This window comes from Pseudopipra pipra, chromosome 1 (assembly GCF_036250125.1).
Source record: "Pseudopipra pipra isolate bDixPip1 chromosome 1, bDixPip1.hap1, whole genome shotgun sequence".
In the NCBI taxonomy this organism is placed as follows: domain Eukaryota; kingdom Metazoa; phylum Chordata; class Aves; order Passeriformes; family Pipridae; genus Pseudopipra; species Pseudopipra pipra.
This window is the reverse complement of record NC_087549.1, coordinates 108,039,022-108,058,513: the sequence shown is the minus strand read 5'-3', so window position 1 is coordinate 108,058,513 and position 19,492 is coordinate 108,039,022. Positions and strand designations below refer to the sequence as shown.

The window sequence follows — 19,492 nt, the reverse complement described above, 5'->3', positions numbered from 1 at the left end:
ATTGATAACAAGGGTTTCCTTAACCCAGGTGCAGCACCTTCAACTTGGTCTTGTTAAACCTCATGAGATTCCCATAGGCCCACTTCTCAAGCTTGTCCAGGTCCCTCTGGATGGCATCCCAGCACCACTCAGCTTGGTGACTTCTGCAAACCTGCTGAGGGGCACTCGATCCCTTTGTCTATGTCATTAATGGAGATGTTAAACAACACTTGTCCCAGTATGGACTGCTAATGGTTCTCAAGAGTTCTGTCTAAAACCATAAAATAAATTTCTGCATTTCCAGGTGAGCACTGCAAAAATTTAATCATCTTACATGATTTTTCAGTTTCTGGGAAGAAAATGCTTTAAGGGATAACCTTCAACGTTGATGGATAAAATGACAATGAATAAGGGAAAAGTTCAGTGCATGAGACTTCTACTAAAGATGTCTGCAATAAAAGTTGGCCTCATTAACTTAATAAAAACAAGAAAATTATTATAAAAAATAATTGTCTCTTGAGCAAACAAACAGTGCTTTCCTTATATTTCCTTCTGTCTTCAAATGCTATATGTAACTACAGAAGGCACAAGAGTTTCAGGCAGGTCTGATTTTTCCAGTAGATAGTGTCCCTTTAATGCCAAAGAATCAGATTTTTCATTAAGCTGAAGTGAGGCACGGAGAATTCTGCTAATAAAGACAGGACTGTAAGGAGCTCAAACTTCTGAAGGGAAAGATAAAAAAGGAGCCTGCAGGAATATCATTAGCAGCCAAGACCTAATTCTCCCTTTAAAATAAAACCTGAATATGGACAACAGCTAATGTGAGAATTTGCAAAAACAGAGAGGTCTTAATTTTTATGTTCATTGATTTATAATTACTTTCCTCTACAACCGCTCCTTTGCAAACCTTGTGTTTGAGATGGAGCATGAGACCTCTCTGTTCCTACAGCACCTGTTATCCTTGAGATTTCTTATCAAATTGTAAAAGTGGGCGGCTGGTACTTGATAGCACCTTCAGCTGCAATATTTGATGTGCTCATACCAGTTTCCCAGACCTTCCCATGTTATATAAGAACAATTGTTTGCACTTGAAATTCTGAACATGCTGTCACTTCCAGAGTATGTTACTTGGAATTCCCAGGAATTTCCAAGAATAGACTACAATTTCCAAGCACTAGGCAAATATCTGTACATAAGGCAATACACCAAAATGGATCAGCTAGCTGATCACGAGCACTTGGAAGGATTAATATGCGAACAGTATGTTTTAAATTTTGCATTCAGGATGGTTGCAGTCTTATTGCTTGATGATTTGACAGTCACACATAGGATTTCTATAACACACACTTTAACTAGTATACAAAACCTCAGATTGAGATGACAAATAAATCTCCTGAGTTACAAACTAAGAACAGTAAGACCTTTTCTGTGATGGCATTTTAGAAGCTGCATGTTGTGCCAGTTCTGTAGGCAGATCCCTGCACTCTCCACAGGCCCTCGGGAGTCAGAACGACACTTGCAACAATCTCATTGTAGGACTAAAACTTAGAACCTTGTAAAAATAGTTTGACATTAATTTATGTTCCAGAAAATCATAGAATCATAGTATGGTATGGGTTGGGACCTTATAGATCACCTAGTTCCAACCTCCCTGTCATGGGGGCACAAATGTCTTATGAATATACATTGTGAAGTATCGTATCACACTAAGAGTCCATTTGATATTTTAACATGCAAGAAATTATGTCATTATTCTTAATACCTGTCTGGCTTGACATACCTTGACACATCCACTGAAATCTTTTTGCATACTTGTATCATCTGTGACATCTCTGTAGTTCAGAAGAAAAATTGTGACAAATAATTTTTAAGAATGCCAAAAAAATTATTGTTTTAAATAAAGGAATTCATGCATTAAAATTATGAAAGACTGAGGAATCATCTTCTGACTCTTGAAATTAATAAAACAGGTACCTAAAATGAGAGTTGGGGCTTCTTATACAGTCATTAGACTATCCAAGGAAAAATTCAGGTCATATGAGATCCTATGTTTCTAGGTTCTTAAGTAAGTTAGGCACAGAAGATACACTATATGATTAAGCTACTAGAGAGCATCCAGAGGATGGCAATGAAGGTGGTGATGGGTCTTGAGGGGACTTCACCTAAGGAGCAGCTGAGTTCACTTGGCTTGTTGAGTCTGGAGGAGACTGAGGGGAGACCTCATCACAGTCAGCAGCTTCTTCACAAGGGGAAGTGGAGGGCAGGCACTGATCTCTTCTCTCTGGTGACCAGTGACAGGATCTGAGGGAATGGTATGAAGCTATGCCAGGGGAGGTGGAGGTTGGGCAACCACCTGTTTGGCCACTGGAACAGGCTCTCCAGGAAAGTGATCACAGCACCAAGGCTGACAGAGTTCAAGAAGCATTTGGACAACACTGTCAGGCACATGGTGTGATTCCTAGGGTTGTGCTGTGCAGGGCCAGTTGAACTTCAGTGATCCTTATGGGTCCTTTCCAACTTGGGATATTCTATGATTCTGTGATTCTAGTCTATGCTGATATCCATTTATCAAGCTGGAATAGATCAAAATCTCAAGTTATTGGTAGTAAAATATCATCTCTGTTTCTCGATTAAATAGTTAATTATTTTATTTATTTATCTTCTGAAAAGATAGTGAGTGTACAGTCTAAAAACTCTGGAACATTTCTTTCTTTCATTCCTCTGCAAAAGCCAGCAGGGGATAGCTTAGGCACTGTAACACAAAGTAAAATCACAGCAGCTACAAGCTGAGTTGCAACCAACAAATTCAACCTCTTCTGTTATTTATACTAATAGTTGAGGTCATGTGAAATGACTGACCTGTATGTGGGATGACAACCAGAAAGAACTTGAGAATCTGTATGCTCAGACACATCAGTTCTCTCTGAGATTTTTTAAAAACTGTGCCTTACCATGAAACAATCACAAGGATTCCCACATTACTTCTTTAGAACAAATGACTTTGAGAAAATCAGTATTTCACTCCTTGCCAAGATTTTTTATTGTAAATCACAGAATTTACATTTCAATTAATGATCTGGAAAACTTGATGTATTTGGAAGAAAGAGTGGGTTTGTGCTGTTTGTGCTTCCTTCGGTTGTATACATGAAGCCAGAGAGGTTTATTCCTTAAGAAAACTAAGGGAAAGGTCATGTTCACATGGGTTTTTTCACTCTGGAAGTGTGTGTCATCCCTTCAGTAACAGAAATATTACTAATTCACAACAGTACTATAGGAATTTCCATAATAGATTTCCGTCAGGAAAAATGTCTTCGGAAGCCTTTTTGTTGCCATATTAACGGTACTGATAGACAGGTTTGACTACATATCTTTCGACAAGAAGTATACAATTTGTCAGTGTTATTTCTGATATTTCTGTAAGCAAACAAGCTGAAATGCGTATGTGTTTAAATATAATAATGGGCTTCTCTGTTGTTTTTTAGGATTTATATGCTTATGTTTCCTACATGTACCAGTTGATTCTCCCCCTAACCTTTGAGCCCAGTAGAAAATTTCCATCAAACCTCACAAGGGGTCACAGTCTCAGATATTACAATCCTGAAGGCTTCAAGAATTAAGGGGCTATTAAGAGAGAGAGCATATTCACTGATAAGAAAGCTAATAAGCTTTCTTCTTTCTAGCCATCAGAGAATTCAAATGGAGCAGACCGAAAGAGAAATACAGAACTACTTGCTTTCACTTGCAAATCTTGTAAAGAACGTGACAGTTTAAGGCCCCACCAGTTTGCAATAGGTAGCTGGTGAACAGAGAGCAACATAGCAGTGGGCTTCTAATGAATTAAACAGGGCTATGCAGTTCCAACAGTTGATTTCTGGAATAAAGTCCTATAGGACCAAGATCTGGTTTCTAAGAGGGGTATGAAGGTGGATTTATTGACAAATCCTGAAAAACACTTTTAACTGTGTGCAATGTTACCAGCAGAGTTGGCAACACATGTCCAAGGCATAACCTCTTGAACTGGTGAAATGAAAATGTGATTCATCTGCAAACATTTTTGCCCTGGTGATATCTTCAAGACTGAAGAGAAGTAGCAATTACCTATACGTTTCCTTCTTACATTTGAGGTGCTTCAAAAGAGACAGACTGGTAAGATAATGTCTTGGTATCTTATTGTTCCAAGGGAAATCAAAAAGTAAATATGCTGGTTAAACAGCTGCAGTGATAGAAAAGTTTTAGGTGAGCAGTATCTTTCTGGGACAGGACTCGAGTGGGCCCTTCTTTATTCTGTAAAACAGCAGTATAAAAGAGCTAGACCTCTGTGTTTTATGATGTCAGATCAGATCTCTGATTTGAAATTAGACATGGACTATGGTTGTATAGAATGGCTTTTTAGTTGCAGAGCTAGTGTGGAGTTTTATTTGGAATTTTTTTGTGTACCAGTAATTATTCCTAAACATGAGTTCGAATTAGATCTATATTATCAATAATTTGTCACCCATTTTAAACATTATGAGAATTATAAAAAAAATTGTTAAAATGTAAACAAAGTGGTTTTTTGCCGAATGCTGAAGAAGAATAATTTCAAATAATTAATTAAAACAAATAGCTAAAATGGCCATGGGAAATCTAACAAAACCCGGTAGTGTCATGATTTTCTTTTAGAAGAGCCTTTGTCTTTGTCAAAAATACTATTTCCATTTAGCAAATTCCTTGTCTTTTTAAATTTCAAATAATTCTAAGACACTACTAAGATAAACTGGAGACAAATCAGCATCGCTACAGAGAAAGATCTTTTTTGCAAAGCAGTGAATACAAGGAAGTCTACTGATATAATTGATTTTTAACTTTCAAAAAGCCTTTGACCTTACTGCCCACAAGAGGCTACTGAGGACATCAGTGTTGTGATCCCACTTCTGCTTTCATCAGTAGCATTCTTTACTCATGTGACGCCCCATTAACATCAAGGACCTAGCAGTTTGCCCACGTGGAAGAAATTGCAGTCGGCTCCTACCCAGACACTGACAGGGTATTATACGATAAAGCGACACTGAGACCTGGAATAGTGTTCCTCACTCTAAATGTTTCCTTGTTTTTTGCTACTTGCTTGATTTATTTTTTTTTTTTTTTTTAGGTTATAAGCCCTTTGGAACAGAGACTATTCTCCACAGTGACTAGCTGTAGACCAAGCAACTAGCGGGTTGTGCTTTACAGAAATTTATGAAATGCGGTAGGTGCATAACTGTCTGCAGAATAGGGGCTTCTTTGTGCATTACATCATGGCACAGTCACGATAGGCTGCCCCACAGTTCTGGGTCCATAACTATAGAAGTAATAAGCCCTAAAGGATCTCTCTTAATTTGAGAACAAAGCAATATTTAATTAAACTAGGAAGAAACAAAGTGTGACCCTTTCTTCATAGTTCTTTTTGCAATAGTGTATAATTAGTGCATGGAACTTGCCATCTAAACGTACTCCCAAGCCCCAGTGTTCAGAGCAGTGTCAGGAAGCATTTGGTTAGGAAAGGGCATAGTTTATTGGGAAAATAACTTATCCCCCAGTTAAGAACTGCCCAAGTGCTGTCTGAAGAGATGCTTGTTTCATTCTCTATAATATACAAGCTCTGTTGAGGCATTGCCTATAAGAGTTTCATCCCTTTTACCTCCCGGAAGCAGTGATGGACTCATCTGGATCAATGGCAACGTAAAATGTAATATAATTGGAAAGCTCCTTCCTATAGTCTAATTATTCTTTGACTGTTTTTAGGTCTCAAAACCTAAGAAAAAAAGAAAGCAACTTGGTGGCAGCCAGAATTTTTCATGCTCAAAGGAAAAATTCCTCTGAAACACGACAGGCTGCTGATTTACATTACAGGTACTCTGTCAGATATTTAAAAAGTGTTTTATCTTATCTTGTATAAAGTTTGTGCCAGCATCCCTAACTTAAGCTCAGGACAACACAGGCAGAAATGAGGATACAGGCATCTCCTGGCATATACTCAGATAACTGTCATCTGTGTAGTAAGTGTGACATGGTCCAGATACCTCACGTTTATATTCACTTGAAGTGCAGTTGATCTATGTATGTGTGCTGGCCACTTATCAGGGCAGCCATCATTTGATCTGCACTACTGCACATCCAGTCAGGTTGCTAGCTATCCAGAAATCCCAGATATGAGACCAAATTCCTGTTTTTCTGTTGGAGCAAAATTTAGGGGGTGAGAGCAAGAAAGGACATGCATGGAAAGAATTAAGATATGTAAGTGAATACCCAGCTTTTTATTAAAGAAAGGATTGCTCCTCCACTAACCACAGCAGTGCTGTTTGTCTCGAGTTTGCCTCCCCAGCTCCCAGGACATGGTCTGAGGAAATGGCAAGGGCAGAGCAGAGCAAGACTGCTGTTTCCAAGCCTTCTTCAGCATGCTCCAGGCATGGCATGGCCCAGCACCACTGCTTTCTTCCAGTGGTATCTGTGGCATGAGGAATGGAGCTAGGAGTGGGGTTATGGCAGTGGTGTCTGGGTGGGAGCAGGGTAGTGATGAAAATGCTTGAAATTAGCATGCACCTTCTCCCTGCTTGCAACTGTGGTGCAGCCATTATCTCCCGGCAGTATCACTCCCAGCACTGCCTTCAGGATTTCTCTCTCTCCCTGTACCATACACCCTGTGTGTTCGTGCTATACAGTGAAAATAACCACATAATTCAATAATTGTTGGGCTGAGAATGTGCCTTTGTGAGGGAAAAGAGGAAAACCTTTTAAAATTGCCAGTCTAATGATTATGAAAAATCTGTTGATTTTTAGGCTCTACTGCATAGCTGTATGTATAGCTTATTATTATTATTATTTATTAAAAAATTACCAAATGCTTGCTAAATATTATCCAACCCATAGAAAAGAAACCATCGCTCTTCAGAACAAGTTACCATTTTTGAAGTTCCAGTCCTACAGGTTTGCAAATGTCATTGCACATGACTGGAGAATTACAGACTCTAACTAATAACTTTGCTCATGAGCAATCCTAGGAAACTTAATGCATTCACTCAAGTCCACAAGTATTTACAGAAACAGGATCCAATTGTTCTGGAAATACATATATTTTGTGTGTTTATAATTTGTTATGTCTGAGCCATTGTCTTATGTTTGTTGTGATGACACTCTGGTTTACTTTTGAGTGGAAACAAGCTGGTTTGGATTTTCCTTCTAAATATTTTGGCATGCTTGTCTACGTGTGTTTTTCTTTTTAGATGTCATCCTGACATCTGTACTTTGAAAAATATAACCTTCTCAGCCTGAAATGCTGTTCTTGTAGCTATAAGATTATATAATAACATATTTATCTCTGTCCATTAAGCATCACACTCTTATTTAAAGAAAGTTTTTACAAGTTTTTGAATATCATAAGAAGAGTCTTGAATCTCAGTTTAAAGTCTCAAAATCTTTTTGCTCATATACATTGAGATTTACACTGTGTCCTGAGAATCTATAGTAACATTTAATTTGCAATAACAAGAAACAACAAAATAACCTAGGAGGGGTATTTTGCCTGTAATTCTTGATGCCTTGGCTTTTGTTCTTTCTAAAATTGCAAAGGGTGAATTCAGCCCATGGGTTTGTAAGCAATAGGGATTAAACATAGTTATAATTTAATTCAAGCCATGCTGAATTAAAGCCATGCTGAAGTGGTTGCAAGAAGAAGAAAGGCACAATTTCCTCATAGTGACACTTCAAAGAGAAGTCTTAGTCGTGTAAATCTGGATGCTCCAGTTCCAACAAGGGTAGGAATCATGTGTGTATGTAATCAGCCTTCTGCCTACAGAGCGTTTGCGTTTAGAGCTTTCACAGCAGCACTGCAGGTTACACAGCTCCTCCTAAACCGAAGGAGGACCGTGGGACTTCATTCACCATGTCCATTCACCAACCTGTCATGAGGCTTATTGGGCAGAGTCAGTTGCTCTGATCAGTCTTGATCTCTACAGTCATTTCATAACAATGCAAGACTTTTTATATTTACACAAAGTCTGCTATTTCACTATGTTTTTGTGAGTGCTTTTTGGACCGCTCAGCCAGCTACTTGTGCACAAAATATGTCAGGTATTTTTTCAGTTTGCTAGCATGGATATTGTTCCTGCTGAACCTTATATGATTATTCAGCAACAATTTTTTTTCCTTTAGGGATAAAAAAAGCCTTTTGGTAAAAGGGAGCTTCTTGACATCCATCCAGGATCTAGGTGTTACCATTGCACAAATAATCTTTTTCATGCATTTTCATTCCATTTTCACACTTTCCTTATACATGAACTTGAAATGTTCTTCATTTGTTTGTTTTAATGAGAGTCAGTGGCAAGACATGGACTTCCTGCAAGACTCCATGGTCTTAGGACATGTGAGCCCTCAGGTCACATAGCACATGGGGTATTGCATGTCAGGCTCCATTTCCAAACAAGTGCATCAGCATACAACCTACAAACAGCTCTTAAACGTAAGCAAATACCCTCAATAATTCCTAAGTAAAACACTCACATCGCCTTATTTTGCCTGGTTGCTCTGACAACACTCTGTTGGTGTCCAGAGTGTTTCTCAGACTTTTATGAAGTGGTCAGTGTTCAGCAAACACCAACCTTGCGTGTCAACCATGAGATGTGATGCCATCTCATGCTTGGGAAAATACATGGCACATGCTTAGGACTGCTTATTCACATAGCTACCTAACCAGATGTCAAAGCAATGAGTAATAGGGAGACTCAGCAAGTTACTAATCAGCTATTAATTGTGCGCTTCAGTAATTGGCTTCTGCTGAAAACCAGTTTTCCACAGGCCACAATTTTAGGATGGAAATGGCAAGTTAAATGAGCACATAAAGATGCTGTGGTTAACTCTGTCAGTCAGTAGATGGCTGTATTGCTTCTAGCCATCTTCAGGGAACGGCATTGTATTCCCATGGCCAAGAAAGAGAGCGCCCTTCCCCAGGGATACAAGGAGCCACTGACAGTGCACACAGACCTTTTCACTTTGGTTTTTTTTCAGGCGGTTCAATTTGCACACAATACTTTTATTTCATTATTTGTTAGTTGCACAAAATCTTTGTAACTCTCTGCTTGAGCAGTCTATCTGTTGCTGTTTTATACAGCTTAGCTTAAGTAATTATCATCTGCTCTTGACATTGCCTTAATTTCTCAACAACAGGTTACAAATGTGCCAATATGAAGGGACTGGTTATTTCGACTGTTTGAGAGTGGTGTGTGAGTTTCTTCAGCTATGTGTGGGCTCAGCTCTGTGAGCTCAGCTCTGTATTCATAGTCTCTGTTCTGGTTCCTTCTCATTCTCACCTTGTGGCCTAGCAATTGTACAAGTGATGGGTTTCCTGTCAGTTTAAAACACGCCAACACTCACATCACCAAAAAATTACAATTGCTTCATTGATTAGATGCAGCATTGAAAATGAATAAGGACAGAGTTCAAGCTACTCTTCCCTTCCAAAGAAACAGTCACACCAAATTGGAATTGCCAGGGCATCAGGAGGAAGCTTGCAGTGTTAGGCTCTCTCTATTCTGCAGAAAAAAACAACATTTCAGTTACCCAGAAAATCTATTAATGAGTTTTCTCATGCATTAAATGACCACACAAAACCCTCTTCTCCTCTACCCTAAAAACACAAGCCAGCATGATGCCAGAAGAGCTCAGTGGTGGTAGAATTTGCAATGGTCACAAGGATATTGCATTGGTTGCAATGAAAAGAAATGAAAAAAGAGACAAGTTTATTCTTTGGCAATTGTGGGTAAGTACATAAAAATTACCAGGAGGCATAAAAAGCTCAGGAGAAAAAATAATAAACACTTTCAGATGAAGGTGAATTTATGTTCAGAAGTTGGTGATACTATCTGAGTTCCTGAAGCACTCTCATGGTACAAGGAAAGCAGCCTGTAAGGAGGATCTGCAGTCCTCTGATAGCACTGGGAATGTTTTTAGGGGTTTCAATAGCCCATAGAGCTGCCAAATGTCATGCATTTCACTAAGGCTAGTGAGGACCTTCTCACGCTGACCTGGCTCTCAGCTGGTCTCTCAGGCACTCAGACTGGTGATGGGAAAATGTGTCAGGCTTTGATTGTAGTTCTGTCTTTGGGCTGTAATCATGACATGTCTGGGCTTGTAATCATGACATGTCTGTAACTGGATTATGGCCCTAAGCAGTGGACCTGATCCATGGCAAGGGTACCAGAATAAAGGTTCCCAAGCTGACGCATCTGCCCTCAGTTACAGCAGCATCCCCTCCAACATTCTGCTCCACAGGTAAAGTAGCTTCTACCTGTAGAAAGTCCAAGTCAGAGCATCCACTACTTTCCTCACCCAGCAATGTCTTACCCATCCATCATCCTTCTGCCACTGAAACCACCTGGGTCTCTCCAGCACTGCACTACAGCATACCTCTGCTCTGCGTGATGTAGATTAGTGTGTGTTGCCTGCTAGTCTGAAATTTGTTTGCAAGCATGTGTAAAATTGCACAAAGAGAGCGGGGTACCATTTGGAACCGCTGTTTCAGTCCTAGTCTGGAGGACAATAATAATTACAAAATCAGAGAAACAGTAGTAGTCCATCAAACTTTCAACTTGGGGAAAATGCCTGCAGTCAAGGAATGACTGTGGAAATGCATGTGGAAATGAATGACCAAGGTCTGGAACAAGATAGGATTTATATTGCCATAGGTTTCATAGTGAATGGCAAAAACCATCAAACAGATTGAAATAGCAGGGGAATTCATCTAGAAAATGCTGTCTTGAGAGCTATGAGAATGTGGAATAGTAAAAATCTCTATTCAATGAGTGGTCAAGAGAGATATTTAACCTTTCTTGGACTGTACACATACAAAAACTTGTGTTAGATGGTTACAAGCTTTAAAGAAAGCTGACCTATTTTGTTGTTTAAAATATTCTGAGACTTCCATGGAGACTTATCTGATGCCACCTATATATAATGACCTAGATTTTAAAAACAGTTGGGAAGCAGATGTCTGGAAATCTGCTGTGAATTTTAACATTTTCCATGCGAAGATTGAGTGTAAACTTGCAGTTTAATTTCACTTATGAAAGACTGAAATGCTTTTAGGACTTCCCAGTTATATCATTAGGATCATCTTGTTGGAGAGATGACCATGAAGTGACAACAAAGCCATCCTTTCCCAGCCAGATTCCTGCCTTAAAGGACACTCAGGTAAGCACAGGTCTAAAGTCATTACTATCTAATAACTGTATAGTTGTCTGTGTGCCATATCTTAATGTGCTTATTAGTAAATGGGTGTCAGTGTCACAAAATTCACTGGCACCACTAGTGCCTGCCGTCTGAGTTATCACAGTGACCAGCAAATGAAGCAGCAAAGAGAATGAATTACTTTGCCAAAATGAAGCACTCAGAATAAAACAGATATGTGATGATCTAAATGAAACAATTTAGAGGATGGCTTCCCCTCTCCTCAGATTAACAGACTTCAATCTGCAGGTTTTTCTTCCCAGCTATATTCTCTGGAACTCACTCAACCATCCAAAGCATGGACTATGTGAAGTGGCATTTCTAGAGTTCAGCAGGCAGGCTGCCAAAAGAATCTCTTCTACTCCTATTTTAACATGAATTTCTATGAGTTGGGGAAACAAAATCAAGTAGTCATGTTATTGAAAGGGAATAGCTGGCAGAAAATATTTGGGGGGGGGGGGGGGGGGAAGAAAGGAAACTAGAATGTCCCTTTTTGAATTTTAAATAGGAAAAAGTATCCCAGAGCATCATAGGCTCAGGGTTCCAAAGGTCAGCAGAAACAATAAGTAGTAAGCCTTAAAAAAATAAATAATGTAGAAGAGGGAAAAAAGGAAAAATTGTAAAAATAAGCAAAAGCAAGTTAAAGGGTAACTAGTGAGATAAATAATACTGATTTCCAAAGAATATTTCAGCTGACAGCAATGGGATACAAATATGTTTTTAGTGGAAGCTGACCAAAGATAACTAAAAATTGGTCTTGGGCGCATAATTGGCTTGACTGTCACAGCTATTTAAATAAGAGTTTTGAAATTATGAAAGCAGTTGTGTGATACTGCTGAAAGTACTAGTTAAAATAAAGCAGGCATTTCTGCAGGCTGCTAGTGAGAGTTTCCAAGGAAAAGGTTTGATTAGTGTTTGTTCTTGAAAACCTCTCTTCAGAGCTTTTGGAGACCAGTGTACACATGGAATCAGAGAAAAGTAGAATTAACTATGCACTTTTCTCCCACAGTTTCATCAAGACCTTAGTGAATCACAGTCTCCTTATAAAATAAATTCTCATTTTAATCCCCTGCAAGTTGCAGAAGTGTGATTCCTGTTACACAAACAAGGATGACTCCAGACACAACAGTTATGTCTTGAGCAATATCAAGCTAGAACATCTTTCACCAGGGCAAATAAAGACCAAAAATTATAAAATACTATGAAATCATGTTATCCATTTTAGCAGATGTCAAGGAATATTCTGTGTTATAGTAGTAATACTGAATGAAGTCAGGGCTAGTATTAAAGTGATTATTGTTGTGCAGAATGATAACAATAGCAGACATATGTGCTATGAATTGTAACATACCAGTACTTGTTCAGATGAATCTTTGCAAAAATTAAGTCTAGTGCAATAAATTGTAGAGATTCTGCTTCTCAGAAGAACATGCTTTGAACTATATCCTGTAACTATTTGGTGGTTACTCTTGCCACTCTTTTTATTTTCTGACTGTAGTCTCATTCGTATAAGATGATGTTCCCTGAGTCTATTGAAGTCCAGTATGAGAGGGGACTTCGACCTATTTTATGCTTGCCTCATGGCTTTGGGTGAGGCCAGCACCAAGGGTATCTGTATGTCAACTTGGAAGGACCAGGTGGAAACCCTGGGTAAAGGAAGGCTTGGAACGGTGCAGCAGAAGCACAGAGTCTGAGTAGAAGGCAAGCAAAAACCTCGGGATGGACAGAAAACCAATGCTACCAGATGCTTTAAGATCACCTAAGTAACATCCAGTAATTTTCACTTAACTGTTCTTTCAACTTTGTTTCAACTTCTTAGTGAGGTATTTCAGGACTTCAATGAAATGCACGTCTTTTCAACTTTTCAACTGTGTTTCAACTCTGTTACAACTGCAAGACAAAGAAGCTTTGCCAATGCCTCCCTTTCTTAAGGGCACTTCTGCAGTGGAGAATTTAAACCTCACAGAAGCCAATATGGTATTGCTGTCAGCAAAATGGATTTTGTACATGATTTTTTTAACTGCAAATGGAACTAAACTTTTGTTAGTGTATATTGAGATTTCCAGAAATGACTAGTTATTGCCTATCTTTTATGCCAACTTCAGTTAAGAATAACTCAGGTAAAACAGTGTAGCCACTTAACCATCTCATAGCTTGCAAAGTTCTCTTCGCAACAATTTATAGTTTATGCTCCCTACAAACATGACAAGAGTCAATCCCCAGAAGTTAAATAAACCACATCCTCTGTGAATATACCAGCCCCCAACCATCTGCAGAAGGCCTGAGAAAATAGAGCTAGTAGTATAACCCAGAAGGTCAATAAACTGATTCTTTCAATTCTGCACTATTTTGGATTGGAGATAAAAGCCAGGATGTGAGCTTTCTGAGGCTGTTGCTTCTCTATCTAGAGCTGCATATTCATAAACTAAAGACAATTCAGGGCTATGTGAAGTCCTCAGCTTTTTGCATTTATTTGATACTTCCTAATTACCATTCCCCTCAGTGATAGGATGATTGAAATTTCTATGATTCCTGTTGTAGCTATTTTGCAGGCTTCCTTTATCTACATAAACATTTCCTGTTCTGCTTTCTCATCCTCCCCCAGTGTCCCATAATGGCTTCCTATTGTCACTTTTTTACCATTTCTTTCACTTCAGTCCAACTTGTTTTTTACTGATGACAACTCGGTCTGTAATATTTCTTGGGTTAGAAATATGTCACAGCTTCTCCCCAAGTGAACAAGTTTTCTGTGTGCTACTAAATGCTTTAGAAAACCTGTGTGGCATAATGTTTCAAATTCTTGACGGCATCTTAATTTGACCAGAGCTGCGGCACATCTGGTTCAAGTTCTACATCTTACCCTTTCATTATCTATTTCTGCCATTCATTTGTATAACTGGGTAGATTATTATTCATAAAACACCATAGGTGTAATTCAGGTACAGTTTAGGTGCTGCATTTCTCTGTTATTTATACTTTCCCTCTATAATGATTTACTATGGCACTTGTGGTCTGCCTGAGATAGTTACAGACCACACAGCAAAAAACAAAGGAAAGATCAATGCTGAACAGCACCAGTATGGAAGCTAGTTCATTGAAGCCAAGTCAGTCAAGCCAAAAAAGAGGAATCTTGAGGAGGTTCTTAAGTCTTTGTTATGTGGAATAAGAGAAGCAGTGCATACTGAGGAAGGTCTGGGAAATGAGCCTGAGTGATGTTTGTCTATCCTCACCCCCACTGTTGTGCTCTGACCCAAAAAACTTGCCTCCAGTGACTGCTTAATCCATTTACCTCTGCTCCCTCTCCTGCTGGCCTTAAATCATATTAGTCACTTTTACAGCCTTTGCTTCTTATTGTCTTCCTTTCTAGTCATAAAATTTATGAATATCCCCCAGCTACCACCACTGGCCCTGTCCTCCTACTAGCCCTACCAGTCTCTTGTTTTTTCTATGCCTTCCATTCTGTGTGTCATCATCACGTGCAGTTAATCTGCAGCACATTTTGCTGACAGTCACCTAAACCTCACCTACACTATAGCCTAGGGGATTATCCCAGTAACACTTAAGGGTGCTTTAGGCTCTCTTTGGTGCTTTCCATTGCAAAAATGTACAAGCCTGATCCTTTTCCCTCCCCTGAAGCTCTTTCATGAAATAGGACTTTGCAACATGTAACTGCATCCTTCTCTGAGATGGTGACTCCATCCTGTACACCTGAAGGTCCTGTTCTGTTAGTGCATTTCAGTTCTCAAGTAAGAGTGCTCCTCATTAACTCATATATATTCCCATCATAATCGTCATTATTGTGTATGGCCACCAAATAAATTTTTTTGCATCACTTTACTAAAAAAAGTAGCCATTTTTTAGGGTGCTGCATGTTGTTTAAGAGGAAAATGTTGTTAACATGGCTTCACCTAAATCTGAGGATTGTGTTGGTTATTCCTCAGCTGGAATGTCTCTCCAATACTTCTTGTCTTTTCAGAAATTAGTAGATATAATATAATTAAAGTAAGAGACAAAGGAGATAATTTAGCAGGCAATATATCAGTGCTTCTATTGAAGGAAGGATTAGAAGAGAATATAGAATATAGAATATAGAATATAGAATATAGAATATAGAATATAGAATATAGAATATAGAATGTAAAATAAAATAGTTCAGCTGGATAAGACCTAAAATGATCATCTAGTCCAACTGCCTGACCACTTCAGGGCTGACCAAATTGAACATGGTGTTAAGGGCTTTGTCCAAATAAATGCCTCTTCAACACTGACAGGTGTGGGGCATCAACCATCTCTATAGGAAGCCTGTTCCACTGTTTGACCATCCTCTTGGTAAAGAAATGCTTCCTAATGTCCAGTCTAAACCTTCCCTGCTATAGTTTTCAACCATTCCCGCAAATCCTATCACTGGATCCCAGGGAGAAGAGATCAGCAACTCAAAGGATATGCCTTCCTGCCCTTTCACCACCTTTGGTCCCCCCCTCTGGAAGCACATTTGGGGCCCAGAACTGCACACAATGTTCAAAATGAGGTTACACCAGCTCTAAACACAGTAGGATAATCACCCGTTTTGGCCATGTGGTTGTGCTGTGTGTGATGTACCTCAGAATGAGTTTTGCCCTCTTGGCTGTCAGGGCATACACTGCTGACTCCTATTGAGCCTCCTGTCAAACAGCACCCCCAGGCCCCTTTCTAGGGGGCTGCTCTCCAGCCACTCCTCTTCTAGTTTATACTTGTACCTGGCATTACTCTGTACTAGGTGCAGAATCTGGCATTTCAGGTGGTTAAATTTCATCCCGTGAATCATTACCCAATGCTCCAATCTATCCATATCCCTCTTCAAGGCCTCTTGTCCTTCAAGACAGTCAATGACACCTCCCAGTTCAGTATCATCAGCAAGCTTGCTAATGGTGCAGTCAATTCGTGCATCCAGATCACTGATAAATATATTGAACAGAACTATCTCCAGGATTGAGGCCTCAGGAACACTGCTGGTGGCTGGTCTCCATCTAGATGTAGCCTGATTCCCAACAACCCTTTCAATTCTCCCCTTCAGTCAGTTAAAGCTTGAGTAAACAATATGCATCTTGCAATCGTTTTTTAAAAAAGCAAGTTTTTTTTTTTTCTTTGCCAGATGAATTTCTATAGCAAATGTGTGTTCTTCATACTCTGTCTCCTCAACTGATCTTAATTTCATTTCAGTCATGACAATTACATCATCTCCTCTCAGCCAAGTATCACTGGAGTGTTAGGGAGGGAAATACACTCATTGATGGGGTTGAACCCTATCCTGTGGAAAGCCGAAAAGAGAAAGATCATTGGTCTGGCTTAAAGCAGCTACTGAATGTGGAATCACTAAGCTGCAAGGAAGTATGTTCTGAGATGTTCCCATTTGCCTTTGTGGAAATCAAGAGATACATAGCTGCATGGTGAACTGGTTAATGCTCCTGAACAGTTTTCTGGAGAGTTTAAAAGATAGAATATTCCCATATTCCATCTTAGAAATAGTCACGGGGATGGATGCTGCAGTCCCAAGAAGCAGGTTGGATTAAGATGGAAGATGTTCCTACCATCTTACATCCATACATGGCTTCATGGGTTCAAACACTGATCAGAATTAAGCATTACCTGAATGCTGATATTCTTGATACTCTCTTATATATAGTCTCTCCTTAGCAACTGATGGAAGGAGGGGAAAGTCGTGATTTCCTTGAAGTGCTGTACCATCTGTCAGCTCTACTAATCTTTTCTTCAAACTTATTTTGAGTTAGCTTCTTTTCTCCTTCTGACATTCACTATTCACAGGCTTGGCTATAGTTGGATTATTGTTATGTTCAGTTACAGATTATGAGGTATGTATAACTGTTCACTTTAGAAATCTGAGGTATCTCATCAAGTGACATCCCATTGATGCAAATATTGACAACTAGTTTTCCACAAGGGATGTGAAGCAAGGAAGATAACCAGCATGACCCGCTCAGATATTTCTGCAGGCAGTGCAGATCGTTTTCATCTTTAGCATGACCCCACTGATCCCAGATAGCTTCTGTAAAAAAGCAGCCAGATCTTGAGTTCATTTATGCTGGGAGCTGATGATAAACCTTGAAGACTTCTACCAGAGATTAAGAGGACCATATTGCACAATGGCCATAAACCATGCTAAGAAAAGTTTGTATTCCTGTGGAAACTGTGTATTACTGAATATGGCATTTTCATATTTTTCTTGCACTTAAAAAAATACAGTTATTATACAATGCAATAAATATTATTCTTTTATGTTTAAATGTGATTCTTTTATTGAGTAACATCTGGATTATGCTTGGGAAGAAATTATGCAGCTTTTAAAATCTTGTGCCTGTTTTATTAATTTTAGCTTTCTGCAGACTCTTTTTTTGGCTTTTAAATTTTCTTCTTGCTGTCAGTAGGACTTTATTTTAGGGGTTTAATTTTTTTGGACTTCCCTTCTGCAGTCTCTCCAACAGAGCACTAATGCTGAAGAGGTTAAAAAGACAAAGAAAGCACATCCTCATACAATCAGGATGCTAAACGCAGCTGAGCAAAGCAAAGCAAAGTGCAGATGCAAGACAGAAATAAAATATGCAGCAAACCGAGAAGGAAAAGAATAAAGAAGCCAGTATGGCAGACAGTGAGAAACTAAACAAACACATTCAAAACACAGCCCACGAGGGAAGCAAACATGCACCAAGTATAATATGGAAGGAAAAGTCAGGCTTGGGCCATCCCCACACATTGGCAGCACATGAAGAGAGTCAGCAAATGCAAGCTGTATGGGTTTCTCTGCAAACAAAGGCTTGATTTTCAGAAATGGAATTTTCTTCTTCCCGTGAAGCAGCAGATCGCTTTGTAAAAGTCCATCTCTCTAAAAAGTCAAGATGAATACCAGAGTGTGGTTTAGTGTTTTGTCTTCTGGGGAAATGTTTATCCACACTAACTGGGGGTAATTGGAAAGGAATCGTTATAAATTATCTGTGGAACTTTGAAATTTATCTTTTTTATTGTGTCATGTTCTGGCAGTCAAGCAAAAGTTAGTTAATGTTGGCAGTTCAGGAGGAAAGCTGGAACAGGAAACATCAGGAACAGCTAATGCAGTGAATAGCTACTCACAGCATAATTTCTAATACGTGGATGCTACACATGCACCTGGAGCAAGATGTGCACATGTATGCCCATGTGCATGTGCATGCACACCTCTGCCATGCAGACACTGAGGAAAGAGGCAGAAAGACTGAAGGAGCAAACAGCCTAAGAGCACTGAACCCATGTTCACACATGTTAGACCTCTGTCCCAAGCCCACCCACAATGAGCCCTTTCTGTTCACTTTGCTAGTCTTGAAAAATGTGACAAAGAGCCCTGGCATGTGGGAAAAAGCTAGTGGTTTGCTAAAGCTCTTAGGAGTTGGTCTGCTTTTTTAATCCTTTGTTAAATGTGCTCGCAGCCCAGACTACATACTTTTTTATGTTTTGCAAATTGAAATAAAAATAAATAGCTAAAAGGAGCTTGCTGGCAAATTTCTTTTATCTATGTGTTGTTATAATTCTGCTAGCAAACACAGAGTTTCTCAGAGGAGGATAGTCAGGGCTCAGGCCTTAAAAGAAGAAAAAGCAGAAATAAGGGAGCAGGGAGCTATATCCTTTGCCACCAGCCCAACATCTATTACTAATATTGTCATCCAGAGGCAGTGGTGACATATTATGAGCTCAGGAAGATCTCATACATCACATAGATGGAACTAACAAAATTTAAAAAGATGTGTCATTTTAAAGGGTAACGAAAAAAGATAAATGTGCCTTGTTCCATGGTCCAGAAATGAGCAGATTTTCAGAATGGGGAACTGAATAAACCTATCATTTCACATCACTTTCAATTCTTATATCAGAATTTTCACAGCCAGAATAACTTAATGGGAAGGTGACACAGGTCACCAATGTAGTATAAAGCTGAATGTCAGATGATGAGGTGAAATCCTCAGTGGCTGTAACATTACGAAGTGTATCAGAGGCTTGCGCTTCCCTGAAGCCAGTGCTATCTACAAACAGCTCTCACAGCATTTGCACTAGGGGAAGTGCTGATGCAAACAAGGCAAAGCTAAATGAAGTTCAAGTAAAGACCTGTTGCCATGGGGTGGAAAGGTTTAAGCACAACAGACGCCTCAGCTTGACAACATAAATTCTGCAAGGCCTCAAACAGAAATGGGCGATTACTGCCTTATGTTCCAGCTCTAATCTTAAATTATAGGATAGTTTCCTAATGAGGGGG

The 19,492-nt window shown here is 39.3% G+C and overlaps 1 long non-coding RNA gene across 1 annotated transcript; it reads left to right on the top strand.

Annotated features, from left to right (window-relative positions):
- The first annotated feature begins 4,702 nt into the window (after positions 1-4,702).
- On the top strand, positions 4,703-18,684 carry LOC135419861 (uncharacterized). Its single transcript, XR_010433195.1, has 4 exons — positions 4,703-5,206; positions 5,743-5,850; positions 11,077-11,181; positions 17,685-18,684. It is a non-coding gene; the product is annotated as an uncharacterized LOC135419861 (long non-coding RNA).
- The last annotated feature ends 808 nt before the right edge of the window (positions 18,685-19,492 follow it).